The sequence below is a fragment of the Melospiza georgiana genome, chromosome 25 (assembly GCF_028018845.1).
Source record: "Melospiza georgiana isolate bMelGeo1 chromosome 25, bMelGeo1.pri, whole genome shotgun sequence".
In the NCBI taxonomy this organism is placed as follows: Eukaryota; Metazoa; Chordata; class Aves; order Passeriformes; family Passerellidae; genus Melospiza; species Melospiza georgiana.
Window position 1 is genome coordinate 5,150,273 of NC_080454.1, and position 16,679 is coordinate 5,166,951.

The window sequence follows — 16,679 nt, forward strand, 5'->3', positions numbered from 1 at the left end:
GGTGCCACCAGGGACATGGCACTGCCACCTGTCCAGTGGCACCAGTTCAATGCCAGTGTCCCTGTGCCACTGCCACCAGTCCTGTCCTGGTGTCCCCAGTTCCATCCCAGTGCCAGCAGTACAGTGCCACCAGCCCAGTGTCCCCAGGGCTGCCCCACTGTCACCACCCCAGTGTACCCAGTTCTATTCCAGTGCCACCAGTTCTGTCCCACTGTCCCCACCCAAGTGTCAACAGCCCAATGTCACCAACTCAGTGCCAGCCCAGTGTCCCCAGTTCAATCCCAGTGCCACCAGCCCAGTGCTCCCAGTGCCACCACCCCATTGTCCCCATACCAATGTCACCAGCCCAGTGCCACCAGTTTCAGCCCAGTGTCTCCAGTCTTATCCCAGTGCCCCCATCCTGTCCCAGTGTCCCTGTCACAATGTCACCAGTTGTGTCCCAGTGTCCCCATTCCAGTGTCACCAGTTGTGTTCTGGTGTCACCAGTTCCACCCCTGTGCCACCAGCCCAGTGTCACCAGTCCCTTCCTAATGTTCCCATCCCAGTGTTCCCTCCCAGTGTCCCCAGTCCTGTCCCAGTATCCCTGTCCCTGTGCCACCAGTTCCCTCCCATTGTTCCCAGTTCCAGCCCAGTGTCCCTGTCCCAGTGCCATCAGCCCAGTGCTACCAGGCATGTCCTGATGTCACCACCTCAGTGTCACCAGTTCCATCCCAGTGCCACCACTTCTATCCCACTGTCGCCACCCCAGTGTCCCTAGGGCTGTCCCGGTGCCACCACCCCTGTGTCATCATTCCAGTGCCACCAACCCAGTGGCACCAGTTCTGTCCCACTGTCACCAGTGTTTTTGGGGTTTTGGGGGATCCCAGGTGGAGTTGGGGGGCTCATGGGGGGTTTGGGGAATCCTGGAACGGTTTTGGAAGGTCCCTGGTGAGGTTTGGAGGTCCCAGGGGAGGTTTTAGGGGTCCCAGGTGAGGTTTCCATGAAATTGGGTAATCCCAGTTGAGAATTCCCAAAGATTTGGGGTTTCCCAGGTGAGAACACAGGCCAGGGGCTCAGAGGGGCTGAGGGGGGAGGGCCTGGGGGCGTTCTGGGGGGGCTTCAATCAATGGGGGGGTCCGGGGGGTGTCGAGGGGAAGGTGTGGTGAGTGTGAGGGTGTCCCATGGATTTGATTCCTCAGGTTTTGGCTTTTCTATTTTTCAGATTCTGTGCTGCTTTACTCTCTGGGTCTGGGCTTCATATTAAGGGATGCTGAGCTCTGCTCACAGCGCAGGGAGACAAAACAATTCCTGCTCTAGCTGGGAACCCAAGGACAAATAATCCAAACTTCAGGCCCAAGAGCATAAACAACGGGCACTGAGGAGAGAAAAACAAGAAGGATGGGACTCCATCATCTAAAGACATAATTGGACAATTAACTCCAATATGCAAATGGAGCAGAACTTATAAAAGTGACAGACCTCGTGACCGGCCGTCCATTTTGTGGCCATTTTGGTTCATCTTGGGCGTAGCCCTGGCTGGGCTCTTGTTGTACCCAAGGTGTATCCATGGAGGCCTTCTAACAAATGCCTGCTTATTGTGTAACCGTGTCTGGCCTCTGTTCTAGGTCAGCCTTGTGAAGGCCTCAGTTTGTGGCGAGCACGAAGGGAGCCGAGGCACCTGGGCAGGGCTGGAGCAGAGGCAGAGGAAGGTGCAGCTGCTGCCGCCAGCCCGCGGCACTGGCGGGGCCCAGGTGCGGGGCAGAGGGTGCGGGAGGCCGAGAAGCTCGGGAGGAGCGAGAGAGGCGTGAGCGGCTGCAGGGGCGCTGTGTTTATCGGGTGAGCGCGGTGGGAAGGGGCGTTTTGTGCTCGGGAGCGCAGCGGGTGCGGGGCTCGCTGTGCCCCGGGCCGGGGAGGGCGGGCGCTGTGAGCAGCGGGGTTGGATTGCGGGGCTGGGCTTGGCCTGGGGCCGGCAGTGCTGGCGCAGGGATCGTTCCCGCACCGCCGCACCGGAGCGCCGCGCTCGGAATCTCGCTCTTTCTCTCTCTCGTTGGTTCTTTTAATTTCTGGTCAGAAGTGTTAAAATTCCGTGTGTATATTCTGCTGCGAGTGCTGTAGTGATAATATCCCGAGAGACAGTCCCCTGAGATTAGCACTGAGAAACTGGGGAGCCCTTACCGGGGGGAGCCTTGTTTTTCAAATGCAAACTCATTGGACTGTCAGAAAAGATCTGGCCGCGGTATAGAGGAGCTAGAGGACAATCAGACGAGGCCCGAGTTTGGTAGTTCGGATAAGAGATTATTATCAAGTTTGATTTGCCGTAGACGCGAGGATAAATATTCAGGGTGCTCAGGTGAGCTGGAGTATGCGAGGCTCTTTATGGTGCTAGCATGTCAGCGGAGCCCAGCAGCAAAGCAAAAGGAAGAGAATCCCTTAGTCTGAAAGGGAAAAGGGGGGAAAAGGGAAAAAAGAGCCAATATTGGTAAACAAAAGTAAAACAAGGGAGGAAGAAGGCTCAGATCGAGTCTCTCCCGCCCTGAGGGTGGGGTCGGTCGGGTCCGGGCCAAGGCGCGCCCCCCCCGCCGCCAGCGCCGACACGATCGGGGAGCGGGGGAGGCGCAGCTCAGACCGGGCCCAGCCGGGGAAGGAGGAGAAAGGCGAGCCCGGGCAGGCAGGGACGGCGCCGGCCCCGGGCCAGGAGGAGGAGCCGGGGCAGAGCCTTGTGCCGGGAGAGGGGAGGGGATGGATGGCGGGCACCGCCCACGGCACCGCCCCGAGAGCTGGAGGAGGAGGAGCCGGGGGCGGAGCCTTGTGCCGGGAGGGCGGAGAGGGAACCTCCCATGGGGGCGGGGTCTCTCCGCTCCCAGCCCTGTCAGTTTCCAAGGCAACCCGGAACGCCGGGGAGCGGCTTCGGGGGATGACGTCACCGGCGCGGGCGGACGGGCAGGCCGGGTTAAAAGACGCAGCAAATCCCGCGTGGGGCTCCCTAGGATCGGGGGTCGGCAAAATAGATTATATGGTACAACAGGATCAGCCGAACCAGAGAGCTCCTGCTCCAGCAGCTCCGGGGAAGGTGAAATTGATGAACTCATTGCAGCCTTGAGCAAACGAAGGAGGGGGAAGATCGTGAGAAAAGCCATCAAAGAGCGTAGCCCCATAGTGAAACGTAGTAGCTAAAAAAACCAGAAAATAACCAGTTTTACAAGCCCCACTACGACTAGCAGGTGGCAAGCAGGGTCCAATATATGTTAAGGTTCCGTATTCTTTTGTGAAAAACACGGTTCACTTTTCTGTTAAAAGTTTAATAAAGAACAACAGGAGTCAGACTCAAAAGAGACAGACTCCTCCAAGAGCACTCCTAATAGTTTGGGAAACACCCCTTTTATACCATTTCTATTGGATCAGCCTGTTGCATATTCATAGGCTCTTATGCATATCCATAAACTAGTTTACATATTTCAGGAACTGTTTAGCATGGCTCCTCCTCAGCTCTGCCTTTTTAGAGCATGTGTGTTTCTTGGCTGTGGTTTTGGTTCCCTCTCTTGATCACTTCCACTCTGGGCCTTGGTCCACACTTTCTTCAGACGGCAGATGCTGATAGTTGGCACATCAATAGCAGGGTGCTCATGACATGTTCACTGGATGTTATCCCGACCAAACAGACAGTTCACTCCTGCCTCTATCAGCTACCACTACTACTAGGTCTAAGTTTTTGTTAATAGCAAAAATAAAAGCAAAGTTATTTTAACATTGTACATGCAACATTCATCTTAATATTTGCAAAAAGCCAACTATATAGTATGCATCTATAACAATCCCTTCTCTTCCCTTTTTAAAAATCATTTGGTTTGAGCAGTATTTATTTTTTTCTATTCTCCATTATTTACTTTTTTTCTTCATAAATCATTTTTGCTTCTTCCAAGGGGTCTTTCTTATTATTTTGTATGCATATAATCTTTTGTGCAGTCCCAGATGTAGTCAGTTTTGGGTCATTATTACTGAATCATTAAAAGTGAAAATCAGGTACAAAGACTCTCTAACTAGTCAAAGTTAGAAAGTTGTATGTTTATTACACTGGTGGGTGGCACAGGGTGGGGGAATTCATCCCCAAAATGCGTGACTGCACTGCACAAGGGTTTTTGCCTTCTGTTTATTTCCCAAAATAATACATATGCACAACCCCAGTAACTCCCATCCCCGCTTTGTATTTGTTATTAGTCCTTCATGCTTGCATAATTCTTCTCTTGAATTGGGTGGGTGTAGTGGTTTTGGTTTGGCAGTTTCAGGTTTCACAATTTTGAGATTTTCCCAGCCAACACACCAAAGAATGTGGTGGGTTCAGTGCTGGCCAATCACCAATACACACTTCCTGCTGTGAGATGGGATTAGGAGAAAGGCAAAGCAGGCTCAAAACTTTAAAGGGGTATAAAGAAAATGTTTTTTAAAGTAACTAAAAAGAAAAAAAAAAGTAGTAAGAATCAAAACAAATCCTTCAGAACACTTCTCCTCCCCCCACAACCTTTTCTTTTCCACTGACAGTGTAAAGAAACCAAACCTAAGATTTCCAGTCAGTTTACCACCTCCAAAATAGTCTTTCTTCAGTTCACTGAGGGAGAGAAGTCCCTCTTGTTAAGGTTATGGAGACTTTACCACAAGAGGAAAAAACCCAGTTGTCTCGTGGTTCTCAATTTTATCCCGAATAGCAGCTGCCCGGGGAACCCTGCTATTGTGAAATCCTTCCCATTGCCACAAGCCTTCCCACTGCTCCTGGATGGGCCATGTCGACTTGTGGGGTATTGTTTAAATGATGAGAAGTTCAAAGGCAAAAGTTCTCATTATCTATTTCTGAAATCATCTTCATCCCTGGGAACAGAGATCTTCTCCTGGGAGTACAGGACTGCTCTTCTCTCTTCTTCTGTTCAAACTTCTCATGGGATCACAGCTATTTCAACATCTGCTTATCTTAGCATGGAGGCTTTTGCTCGATATCAATTTGAACACTTTCACCTCCCCATAGTTTCACGAGTTATAAGGAAAAAGAGTCCTTCCTCCATAGCTTACAAGAGGATTTCAGCTCCAAAAACAAGGCATCTTTTCCTCCCTCCCACCGACTAGAAAGGAGAGAGTTCCTGGGTTTTTTTGTCTTTAACATGTGTGTTTCCCAGAGGCGTCTCCAGCTTCTCAGTTGTCCAACAGACTGTCACTTACACAAAAAGCTTTGCATCACTCCCCTGAATTCCCTCCCATTCCAAACCATGACAGTCGGTGTCTCAAATTGGGTCAGTGGTCCCAGGGATGAAGTCAGGAAGGTCTTTGTCAGGTCTCTGTGACCCTCTGGCATGATCTAAGGCTTTGTGATGGATTAACATGGAGTCCAGGTGCTGGGCATTGTTCTGCTGGTTTCAATATGTTCCTGTAATGGTTCACTTGCTCCACTTCCTTCTACAAATGAGCTCATAATAAAACAATTAGCTTTAGCTTAAGCATCTAATAATCATTAACCAATTGTTGTGTATCTGACGTCAATATGAATTGGTTCTAACCCTCAGCTAAAATCTTAAATTTTTAAAATCATGATTCAATCCCTACTCCTTCTTCAAGGTTGGTAAATTCTTTTAGTAATATATAGATTCTTCTTCATCGAGCCAACTTATGTGATAAGTGTTTCTTAAAACCGTACCATATGTTCTCAATATTGAAGTTAAAGCTGCTACTTGCTGCAACAGTCTCTAATTCTAAATAAGTACTCTAATAAACAAAATCAAACTTATAGTAACTAAGATAAGTAAAACAACAATTGGATGAACTAAGGTATTGAGCAAGTTGGTTGCCATTGGAGACTACTCAAAAAAGCACATCCCACTAATGATGGGGGGAGATTTTCCAATCTTTTAAATACTTTCTGTATAGTCTCTGTGTCATGGTGTATTGTAATCAAAGTTATTTGCCTTTTATCTTTAATATCTTTAAGAATTTTCTTTAATTCATAATGTTTTAACAATTTAACAATAACTAAAGTCAAGTTCATCCCTATAGGCACAGGCAATATTTCTTGGACAATGATCAAATTCGCCTTTAGATGTTGGTATGATACGACAGGTGCCTAATAGGAAAAAGCACATCCTTTGATTTTGACAAAGTTACAAATGCACAAGTTAAATTGAGTTTCCTTCACAGTGATCTCATCTACTATTATAGTGGGGCATGCTGCTCTGAGGCAGATACAACCTTGTCTTGTATACACAGGCAAGGTTGTCTGGTTAATAGGGTGCATTTCAAAGTGATAAATACTTTGCTTTGTATCTAAGTCTAAACTCAATGCAGTTAATTAAGCATTTGTCGCAGTATTTAGGATTCTTGATGAGATTAATGAAATCTATCTTGGACAAACAAATATTTAGATCCCCAAATATTTCTTCTTTCTTACACATTTGCATTTGTAATCTTTAGCATTTGACCCAGAGGCTTATGGGAGTTAAAATCATAGGCTTTCCCTTGGCACTTATATACTGGTCACATGATATGGAAGTGGTGCTGCATTAGCTGTGGTTACAGCAATAATCATAAATGACATAACTCTCTAAGCTACACCTACTTGATTATCTATTACAACTACAAGTCTTTCTATTCTTTGGTGGATTATTACACTGTGCTTATCATTTTAGTCACACTCTATTTATTTTCTCAAGAAAGTTTTAATTTCAATTTGCTGTTACCCAGTGCATCTTTCTAAAGTCCCTCAGGAGCCTTCTTCACTTGGGAATGATGGATCTAAGTGCTTTGTTCCTTAATCTTGATTGCAGTAAAGGTGGTGAGGAGCACTTGGAATGGTCCCTCCCATTGTGATTCCAGAGTCTTCTCTGCAAAAGACTTAACACACACATAATCCCCAGGCCATGTGTTATGTACTGGTTAAAAAAAAATTCTTTGCTTACTGTTGTCTTATATAGCAAGAGTTTTCTTATCATTGTAGTGCAAGGGTTCCATATCCTCAGAGTTTCATACCTCCTCAATGTTTCTCGCAGGCAGTTTGTCTAAGCACTGACTGCTTCTGGTCCTTGCAGTAATCATCATCCAACTCCTCTAACTCCAGATCCCACCAATCCACTATTTTATACCACTGTTCTTATTGGCTACAGGTGTGGCCTGTTAACATCAGGCCTGCTCCTAATCTTTAATAATTGGCGCAGCTGCAACTCTTTAGGGGATCAAATTGCATTCTATACCACCTTCATTTACCCATACTGTATCCTCCTACAGGTTACCTCCTGCATTTTGGCAGTTCTAGTAGGGAAAGCTTCTGGCCACCCTGAAAAGGTATCTGTTAACACCAATACGTGTTGATAACCCCCTCTTCTGGGCAGTTCTGAAAAAGCAATTTGCCATTGTTGCCCGGGTTCATATCCTCTCTTAATTTGTTCGAGTTTTGGTTTAGGAATATTTTTGGGATTAGTTTGGAGGCAAAGGCTGCATTGGTGAATTACTTGAATCACTGTACTTTGCAAGTTTCTGCTTAGGATTCCATCTTTCAAGTGATTATACAAGGCATCTATTCCCCAGTGTGTTTTCTCATGTTCATCTTTCACTGACCACAGCATATAAGAGGGGATCACAAGCTTTCCTTTCCCTTCATCTGCAACAGCTCACTCTTCTTGATTATAACTTCCATTTTCTTTCTCAATAAGCCTTTTTTCTTGCTTACTTTACTTTGGCTTACTTTCCTTAGAAATTTGTCCATCTGGGATTAAGGCTGCCTCAACTGTCTCAACAATTACCTCAGTTTTAGCTGTTTCTTTTGCCTCTCTGTCTTCCAGCTCATTCCTTTCCTCCATTACAGAGCTCACTTTTTGGTGTGCCTTGATGTGCATGATGGTCACCTTTTCAGGTAGCTGGATTGTCTCCAACTGTTTTATTATCTCTTGTGCATGTTTAATGCTTTTTGCTTGTGAGTTCAACAGTCCTCTTTCCTTCCAGATGGCTCCATGTGCATGGACTACCCCATATGCATACCTTGAGTCAGTGTAAATATTGATTTTCTTTCCTTTTGCCAGCTCTAAAGCCCAGGTTAAGGCAATTATTTCAGCCTCCTGTGCCGAGGTGTTGGTTGGTAATGATCCAGACTCTATTACCTCTTGGCTTGTGGTAACTGCATACCTGGCTTGCCTTTTTCCACTGATGATGAAGCTGCTTCCATCAGTGAACCAGGTCTCAGTGTCCTTGAGAAGGATGTCCTTCAGATCTGGGTCTCTGGAGTAGGTAGCTTTGATAGTCTCCAGGCAGTCATGGATCACAGGTTCTCCCGTACAACCACTGAGGAAAGAAGCTGGGTTTACAATGTTAGTTACCACAATTTCTGCATCATCCCGTTCCACCATTCTGACTTGGTATTTCAGGAATCTCTGTGGGGGGAGCCAACGGCCCCCCTTTACTTCCAGCACTGCAGACACTGTGTGGGACACCAGCACTGTCATCTTCTGGCCCAGGGTGAACTTGTGTGCTTCCTGAATGTTCACTGCCACTGCCACAACAGCTCTGGGGCATCCTGGCCACCCCTTAGCCGCTGCATCCAGCTGCTTAGAGAGGTAGGGTGTCGCAATACGACACAAAATGAACGACACTCACACACTGAGATGTCCAAGGCAAAAAAGGCACGTTTATTTCTGGACCTCGATATTTACAGAATTCCAAAAGTGACCATGGATTGGAGGATGAAATTGCCACCTCTCCAACCACACTGCTCAAACCAACAGTCAATCAATTCTCTCCTCCTCCTCCAGAAAGGAATGCAAAACAATCATCATTTACATGAAAAGTGTGTGAGAAACCCCATTACAAAAATGTAAACATCAGAAGGCTTATAAGAACGTTAGAAGAACAGGGTGACATCTCATCCTTTTTCCATTGAAAACAAACAAAAAAACCCCATAAAAATGAACAATGTTAAAAGGATAAATGAACAATGTTCAGTGTCCACTCGTGAAGGAATCATCAAAGTGATCACTCGCATTGTCGGCATCTGAGTCATCACTCGATGATTCATCCACATGATGACTTTCAGTTTTGTCACGGTTTCCATTTTGCCCGTGTGCTGGATTCTGTCTCTGCAGTCGCAGGTCAGGACGAACACACTTCAAAGGTACCCAGCGTACCCCAGTATCTGTGGATACAGAATCACAGAATCACAGAATCACAGAAGTTCAAGGCTGGAAGAGACCTATAAGATCATCAAGTCCAGCCCATGTTCTAACTGTTCAACTAGATCATGGCAGCAAGTGCCACATCCAGTCTTTTTTTGAATTCTTCAAGGGATGATGACTCCACCACCTCACTGGGTAAATGATTCCAGTATCTGACCACTCTTTCTGTGAAATATTTCCTTCTTAATTCTAACTTACATCTCACTTGACGCAGCTTGAGACTGTGTCCTCTTGTTCTATCTGTTGTCGCCCGGAGAAAGAGGCCGACCCCCAGATCACCACAGCTACCCTTCAGGAAGTTGTAGAGAGCGATGAGGTCGCCCCTTAGTCTCCTTTTCTCTAGGCTAAACAACCCCAGCTCCCTCAGTCGCTCTTCGTATGGCTTGTGCTCCAAGCCCCTTATTAGTCTCGTTGCCCTCCTCTGGACACGCTCAAGTAACTCGACGTCCCTCCTAAAGTGAGGGGCCCAGAACTGGATACAATACTCCAAGTGAGGCCTCACCAGTGCCGAATACAGGGGAAGAATGACCTCTCTGTTCCTGCTGGCCACTCCATTTCTGATACTGGCCAGGATGGCATTGGCCCTCTTGGCTACCTGGGCACACTGCTGGCTCATATTCAATCGACTGTCAACCAGCACCCCCAGGTCCCTTTCCACCTGAGCACTATCCAGCCATTCCGTCCCCAGCTTATATCGGTGCAGGGGGTTATTGTGGCCGAAGTGCAATACTCGGCACTTGGACTTATTGAAGTTCATCCCGTTTGATTCTGCCCATGCGTCCAACCGTTCCAAATCTCTCTGGAGAGCCCTACACCCCTCTAGCAGATCTACACTCTTTCCCAATTTAGTGTCATCAGCAAATTTACTAATAAAAGACTCTAAGCCCTCATCCATGTCATCAATAAAAATATTGAACAGAACTGGCCCCAACACAGACCCCTGAGGGACACCACTGGTGACTGATCACCAGCTGGATGTGACACCATTCACCACCACTCTCTGGGCCCGGCCATCCAGCCAGTTCTGAACCTAGCAAAGGGTATTCCTATCCAGACCACGGCCGGCGAGTTTGTCTAGGAGTATGCTATGGGAAACAGTGTCAAAGGCCTTGCTGAAATCCAGAAAAACAACATCTACAGCCTTCCCTGCATCCACTAGCTGGGTTACCTGGTCATAAAAGGTGATCAGGTTAGTCAGACATGATCTACCCCTCCTAAATCCGTGCTGGCTGGGTCTGATACCCTGGCCGTCCTGCAAATTTTGCATGATGGCGCGCAATATAAACTGTTCCATTATTTTGCCAGGTATAGAGGTCAGGCTGACTGGTCTATAATTGCCAGGATCTTCCTTTGCACCTTTTTTGTGAATGGATATCGCATTGACCAGCTTCCAGTCATCCGGAACCTCACCAGTAAGCCATGACTGTTGGTAAATGATAGAGTGGCTTTGCAAGCTCATTTGCCAGCTCTCTCATTACCCTGGGGTGGATCCCGTTTGGTCCCATAGATTTATGAATATCCAAGCATTTCAATAGTTCTATGACAGCCTCCTCTTGGATAATGTGGGGACCATTCTGCTCCCTAAAACCATCAACCAGCCCAGACGGACGGGAGTCTTGAGGGCAAGTCATCTTCCCATTAAAAACTGAGGCAAAATAGGCATTAAACACTTCTGCCTTCTCGTCTGCAAATACTAACTTCCCACCTTTGTCCAGTAAAGAACAAAGGCTGGTCCTACCTTTCTTCCTACCATTAATATATTTATAAAAACATTTTTTATTATCCTTAACAGTAGTCGCCATCCTGAGTTCAAACTGAGCTTTGGCCTCCCTAATTTTTTTCCTGCATACTCTAGCAGCCCTCTTGAATACTTCCTTGGAGACCTGACCCTTCTTCCAACTCTGGTACGTCCTCTTTTTATTCTTAAGTTCCTCCAAGATCTCCTTTCCCAGCCAGGCTGGACGTTTGCCCCGTTGACTGATCTTTCGGGATACAGGAATGGTTTGTTCCTGCGCCCTCAAGATCTCTGCCTTGAAGTAAGCCCACCCTTCCTGAACTCCTTTTTTTTTAAGGGCTGCTTCCCAAGGGATGCTCTGAATTAATCTCTTAAACAGGCCAAAGTCCGCCCTCCGGAAGTCCAGTGTACGAGTTTTACTGGTGCTCTTCCTGACTTCGCCAAGTATTGAAAACTCTATTATTTCATGATCACTCTGCCCCAAACGACCTCCAACCATCACATCTCCCACCAGCCCATCCCTATTAGTAAATAACAGATCTAATGTAGTCCCTCCCCTGGTGGGTTCATCCACCAGCTGTAACAAAAAGTTGTCCTCCATAGATTCTAAGAATTTTCTGGATTGCCTCTTTACTGCTGTATTAAGTTCCCAGCAGATATCTGGTAGATTAAAATCACCAACAAAAACAAGGGTTGATGATCTTGAAACATTGCACAACTGCTTATAGAATAAGTCGTCTACTTCTTCTTCTTGATCAGGTCGACAATAACAGACTCCCAATATGATGTCGGCGTTGTTGGCCTTCCCGTTGATTCTTATCCATAAACATTCAACTCCTTCTTCCTTTGTTTCAATTTCGATGGCATCAAAGGTTTGCTTAACATAAAGGGCTACACCACCTCCTCTTCTTCCTTTCCTATCTCTTCTGAAGAGTCTGTATCCAGCCAATGTAGTACTCCAGTTATATGAGTCATCCCACCACGTGTCCGTGATGGCAACTACATTATAGCTTTGCAGTTGTACCATGGCCTCCAGCTCTTCTTGTTTATTGCCCAAACTGCGTGCATTGGTATACATGCACCTCATCTGGGCAACTGAGTTCACCCCTATCTTACGCTTGCAATTCTTGGGCCTGTTTCCAATTAGCTCAGCTGGTTCCCCTTCCCCCTTCATGCTTAGTTTAAAGCTCGCTCAATGAGGTCTGCCAGTTCATGAGCTAAAATCCCTTTGCCCTTAACGGAGAGGTGTACCCCATCTGATTCCAGCAAAGAAGATGCTGTAAAAGTTTCGCCATGATCATAAAATCCAAAATTATGCTGATGACACCAATCCTTAAGCCACTTGTTGATGATACGGATTCTTCTATTTCTTTCATCATTATCCTCCGCCACCAGAGGGACTGAGCACATCACTACCTGTGCTCCTCTATACACAAGCATACCCACGCCCCAAAGTGATAAGGTCATATGGACCTTCCCACTGTTTGGTGACTAAATTCTGCACCCGAACCTTTGCTTGAGGCTGATGTGTCTGATCCAGAGCCTGCAACAAAAGGTGATGATTCAAAATGACAGGATTATTTGAATTCTGCGCACAGTGAGATGGTTGATGGTGTACAAAGCTTTTGCCAGCCGACTGTGTGGGGTTTTACATTCCCCATTTTTGCTTTTGAAGAATCCACTTCAGAGTACCATGAGCATCTTCTACAATAGCTTGACCAGCTGGAGAATGAGGGATACCAAACCTGTGTGACACACCCACAACTGCTGGAGCTGCCAAATCTTCTGCAATGTGTAAGCAGGACCATTGTGTCCTTTCAAATCAAACAAATCAAACAAATCAAACAAGGGAGACAGTTGTGCCTCAGTGAGTCCCAAGTACAGATGTAACCAAGTGGTGACACCTACCAATTTCTGGGCATCATTCTGTGTCTTTACAGAATGCACAAATTGCACCTCCTACTGTCGGATTGTTTATTCCAGAATTTTGACCTCCAAATACTTCCAAGGACATTGTTGTTGTTGAACCTTTTCTGGAGCCACCTGCAGCCCATGAGAATGCAAAGCATGGAGCAACTGAGGCTGAATCCTCAGCAGCTCATCCTGAGTGGATGCAGCCTCCAAAATGTTGTCCATATAGTGGTAAAGATGGGCATGAGGAAACTGCTTGTGAACTCCAGACAACGCACGGGCCACATACCATTGGCATATGGCCAGTGACTTTCGCATTCCTCGGGGAAAAGTCCTCCATTGATATCGCTGTGTGGGCCCAGCATTGTTAATTGCTGGCACTGAGAAGGCAAATTTTGTTTTGTCATTGGATGCAAATGAATTGCAAAAAACAATTCTTCAAATCCATGGTGAGGAACGGCCAGTTTGCAGGAAGCATGGTAAGCAGTGTTCTGATGCTTTCCACGACAGCATTGACCTTTCGGAGGTCTTGTAACAACCTCCATTTCTCAGATTTCTTTTTGATGCTGAAGACAGGAGTGTTCCAAGGACTGTTAGAAGGCTCCAGATGACCCTGGTCCAACTGCTCCTGCACCAAATTCTGAAGGGCGACCAATTTATCTTGAGGGAGGGGCCACTGCTTCTCCCAGACAGGTTTGTCCACCAGCCACCGTATAGGAGGCGTAGGACACTCTGCGCCCTTCACTGCAGTGGCCCCCATCAAAAATCCATCCCGATGCGCACCCCCCAGACAGACAGAACCTCCCTTCCCCAAAGGTTGGCAGGAGTTGAAGTAACATGAGGCCAAATCGAGGCCGTCTGTCCCTCCAGGTTTGCAACCAGCACGGGCCGCTGGCTCACGTAACATTGTGCCATTCCTCCCAATCCTGTGGCAGGCATCTCCACCGGATCCAAGGGCCAATCCGGGGTCCAGGTGACAAGGAAGAGGACTGTGACGTCAGCACCATTGTCAAGAAGCCTGTGGAGGTGCATTTCCGACGGTGTCGCACCAGGAACTGACAGGCTACACAGCATCTTGGGACGGTCCTTGGTCAGGACAGCAGTCCAGTGAATCTGAGGCAGCCCAGTGGATCCAAAGCCATCAGCTCCATGCAACTGGTCAGCTGTCCTGCAAACAGAGGACTTAAAAGGTACAAGTTGAGCAAGCCGTGTCCCTTTTGGGATTGTGACGGGGGGATGGGTGTGGAGACCATGGCAAAAATCTGCCCTGTAAAATCTGCATCAATGAGCCCCAGATGCACAATGATGCCCTGAAGGGTAGAACTAGACCTCCCTATAGGGAGAGCACTCATGCCCTCACCCAAGGGACCAAAGGCATCCAGGGGAACCTTGTGTATTTCAGAAGAGTCTAAGACAAATGTTGCTGTGGTGCAGACATCCACACCTGCTGATCTGCGGGCGCTGGCTGCAAGCCGGCAAAGGAGACCTCCATCGGCTCCTGGGTCTGGAGAGAAGCTTGCGTCTGAGCGCACCTCTCCTGCTGCGTGCTCCGCTTCATGTTTCCCGTGCCTGGTAAAACCTGGCCATTAGCATGAACAGCCTTGCAAACACTGGACATGTGATTCGGCCTACCACACCGACCGCACAAGAATATGGGGAATTTGACCTTCTGTGCTTTCTTCCCTCGCTTCTTGCCAGCCTGTGCAGTCCCCTGCCCAAATTGGCTGTACAGCGGCAGCCACGGCAGCCAACTTCTGACCCAAGGGGACAATGTCCGCATAGGCCTTCGCCATCTGGGAGATCGTAGGAAAACCAGGTGACCGGTCCGGCTGTTCGTCTCTGCACGGACACACGTAGGATGGCCTTGGGACAGCCCGCGCTTCAAAGGACAAGTCTGGACTCTTCAGATTTTCAGTCTTCGATATTGTTTATTATTTCTTATCTACAAAATTTTCTTCCAGCCCAACAGAGGTCTGACCAGCAAGGCAGCCAAGGGCACTCTGACCTCCCACTGGGCTGTTGTCTATTTTTATACTAAAAACTACGTACATCATATTTACCTTTATTTCCCAATACCTTTCAGCCATATTAGCAAGTGCACCTTCACCATGGACCAATCTCAAAGTGCCAACATCACCACAGAAAATGGATGACAAGAAGAAGAAAGAAGAAGGACAAGACACACCCTGATCCCTCCATTTTGTCTCCATAACCCCCCTGTACCAAAATCCTAAAATCTGTTTTTCTACCCTGTCAATACTTAATTCTTACACCATTCATCCCCAAGTGACTCTCTTGTCCTCAAACCTTTGGCACATCCCTTGCAGGGTCAAAATCCAACAGCCAGGCGCTTCTGGCAACATTCCAGGATTTCTGAGCCCCCCCAAGGGTTGTCTCAGTAACTCTGGACATCCGGAGTCATGTGCTGAGATCCCACAACCAGACATAGCCACTATGACCCTCCTACAAGCATCGTTGCAATTACATCTCACAAGGTTTGTAATCACAGCCCTCCTTGCCACAGGATCAGGCACCTGCCTCTCCACTGACACAGTCAGCCTTGCCACAAATGCCATGAAAGGCTCATCATCCCCCTGGACAATGGTCGCAAACGGCTGCTTCGGAGCAGCCACTTCCAGGGTCTGAACAATCACTGCTGTGCCCAGCGTGTGGCACTGGTCAAGCACAAGGGGATCGAATCCAACCTGCTCCTGAACATTTTCATAAAGCCCTGTGCCCAGCAGCATGTCAAGTGACAACCCCATGCTTGGGGTCCTGCAGCACCAGTGCAGCATTCTGCAACACCGTGTGGGCCACCAAATGAGCCCACTTGGTCTCAAAAGCATCATATTGCACAGGGTCAAAAAGAGAATGCACCACCACGGACGGAGGTCATGAGGCGTCAGCATGTCTGTAGCAACCCTCCCGAGAGTCTGCATAACCTCAGTAGACCCCAAACCATGCTGAGCAACCACCTCACGGACTTCCCTCTCCAGCTTATATGAAAGGGGTTCATGGGTGTTTTGAGTAACACCCCTGAGCACAAGGAAAGCCTGGGGACCCCCTGCAGCACCAGCAGAGCCAGAGGAACCCACTCCGTGACCCTGCAGATGCCATGAAGAGACAGTCTGATCTGTCCCCCAGCACACCATCCCGGGGCGGGGAGGGAGACTCCACATCGCACAGAAACTCAAACTCCCCCTCGTCCATGTCCAAGACAGAAGGTCTCCCCAGGGAATTCTGAGCGGTAAAAGAACCAGACCCCTGCCAAAACTCCTCACACTTTTTCCACTGCACCAGCAGCGATACCATGTCCATGGTGCAATCATCAGAGAGGGCCTCCATGAGGCAGACCCCCACGAGAGACCACGCCTCCCTGGAGAACGCCTTCGCAGGGTCCGAAAAGAACCCTCGCTCTCTGGCCCACAGGAATAACCTCTCAAATCACTCCAGGAAACAGAAACCTTTTTCCACTCCAGGACCCCCCTCCAGAGGTCCAAAACAAGGGAATCTTCCTCGAAACCCCCAGAGGTTGCCATCACCACAAAAACAGCAGGCAAAGCACCAAAGAAGGGGGGACAACATGACCTCACCGGCAATCCGGACTCTGTGTCTCAGCCTAGGCTGCAGTCACTTTGGCGGTCACCAGATGTTGCTATATGACACGAAAAAACACAAATGCACACCACTGTTCTCAAGGTGAAGGAAAAGGGAAGCTTATTTTCTGACTCCAACATTTATAGTTTTCCAAGAGTGACAGTAGATTGGAGGGTGACAGTGCCACCTCTCCAATGACACTGGTCAAACCAACAGTCCATTTAACTTTCTCCTCTTCCATAAAGGAATGCAAAACAATGAGT